Source organism: Acomys minous, assembly GCF_964271855.1.
Source record: "Acomys minous genome assembly, chromosome: 12".
Taxonomy (NCBI): Eukaryota; Metazoa; Chordata; class Mammalia; order Rodentia; family Muridae; genus Acomys; species Acomys minous.
Window position 1 is genome coordinate 49,100,994 of NC_140493.1, and position 2,151 is coordinate 49,103,144.

At 47.6% G+C, this 2,151-nt stretch overlaps 1 pseudogene across 1 annotated transcript; it reads right to left on the bottom strand.

Moving 5' to 3' along the window:
• Nucleotides 1-775: 775 nt before the first annotated feature.
• On the bottom strand, nucleotides 776-1,841 carry LOC311578745 (actin-related protein 2/3 complex subunit 1B-like; annotated as a pseudogene). The gene has a single exon. The product of its transcript is annotated as an actin-related protein 2/3 complex subunit 1B-like (transcript).
• Between the last annotated feature and the right edge of the window lie 310 nt (nucleotides 1,842-2,151).

Genomic DNA, 2,151 nt, shown 5'->3' on the forward strand with positions numbered 1-2,151 from the left:
CCATAACTTGAAGATCAGATCCTATTGCTAAAGACACCACATACTTGAATTATAGAACAGGGAGAAACTAAGTAGGTACTCACCTGGAAGCTTCACACGTGCTGCTTCGCTTTAGTAGTGTTAGGAAGTTTTATACATGCAAAATACTCATGAATCTTATCCAGATGTAAACTCTGAAATCTACCATAATGACTGGTCTGGCAAGACATGCTCACTGGTGCAATGGGGGTGCAGACATCATGAGAGTAGCAAACCCCTTTCTGACTTGTTTCAAGTCTTACTCAAGATGAAATCCATGCCTGGCACCATAATTGGGCTAAGAACCTGTCGTCAGACCGGTCATAGGTCCAAAGGAAGAACCACTACTACAATTCTGCTAAACAACCATAGCTTGTAATTTGACTTCTAATGACTTATTATATCCATAAGACAGTGTATCTTTCAACCCTCATCACAGAAGTTTTTTCTTCTTCTTTTTTTTCCCTCCTTACAGTTGACATGTTTATTACCTCTTGTTTGAAGCAATTCATGACCAGCATTGTGCTTTGGGGTTTTGTTTGGTTTGCAATAAAATGAAAGCATTGCTTTAAAAGATAATTTTTCCTTAAGTAGGTAGGAAAGTTCCCTACCTGCATCCTCCCCTCCTTGTGGAACACCTCTATGCAGACCTGTTCTCTATCTACCCTAGAAGCATTTGTCAAAGCAACTGTTAGCTTCACCAATACCCTTTGCGGTCTTTCCCAGAAGCCGGGATGCGGGCAGCACTCCTCACAGCTCATTTGATCTTCGGCTCCTTCAAGGCTGACTCCAAGCTCTTCACATCCCAGATGCTCATGCCACCATCCATGCCGATAGTGCAGAACTTCCAGCACTTGGCCTTGTCCCCACTAAGCACTGAGATTTGGCTGATGCTGTTCTTGTGCTGTGAGTCCAGGCCAGCACCCATGGCTATGCCACACTCAGAGCTAGCCTTCTTGTTGAGGTTCTGGAAATGCTCTTGGGCTATGAGGCCATGCTGGGAGCTCTGCTTGGGCATATACAGCCAGCCCCCAAAGCTCAACGTTCCCACAGCCTTGTCATAGGTAAACATCACCAGGAATCAGTTGTGACCCACTGCCACTAGACTATTTTCTGTGATGAAGGTGATGTCCAGAAGTGGCAAGGTTTCAGAGACTAGGGTTGAGACAGCTATTTTATTGTCTATCAGGCACATAGTGCTATAATGGCTGTCCCAAGCTACTCAGCTCCCACTGACAGAGAAGCAGACACCATGCACCCAGCCACAGGTTCTGCCTGATTCGAACACCAGGTCCCCAAAGGCATCTGGGAGCCCCATCGTGTAGAGGATGGCCGTTCCTCTACCTCCTTGATCTAGGCAGAGAAGATCCAGCATTTGAAATCACAGGAGCCTGCAGCCAAGAGTATGTTGTTGGGATGACAGTTGAGGCTGAGAACAGTGGAGCGGATGGGCTTTATGATGCATTTGCACACCCACCAGTCATTCTCCTGCTCAAAATAACAGATGGGGAGGACACTGGAGCTTAATCTCACTGGAGGCCAAGCACATGCAGCGGGCGGCTTGGTTGATCCGAAGGATGACCACATGGGATTCCACGTGTGGCCGTTCAGCGTCCACACATAGGCATTGTGGTCTGTGCTACAGGTCACAATGTGGCTACTCTCAGGGGCCCAATCTATGCACCTTGTCCCACTTGGCATAGATGTGCACTTTCTGGCTGTTGGGACAGATGGTGATCTGTGTATGGTCCTTGTACCAGGCATGGCAGCTGATGAGCTCCACCAAGAAGCTGTGGTAGGCCATAGTCACTTGTCTCCTGAACCTAGGGGTGCCCCACTGTAGGCTCTGGACAATCAGTGTGTGGAATCATCTCTGATACCCCCATAGCGCCACAGCCACTGTGGAGCTTCTTCTTACAGTAGATGATGATTAACACAGAGAGCCACAAGTGGCCAAGGTACAAGACTAAGAGACTATAGAGTGCTCCGCCCTAAATGGGACTCAGTGATCTTTGGGAAGGAGGAGACATAAAGACCGTAAGAGCTAGAAGCAGAAGAAGACAAGGCAATGGTATTTTCCAGACACAGCGAGGCAATTATACATATGAACGCACAGCAATCATGACTTCATGC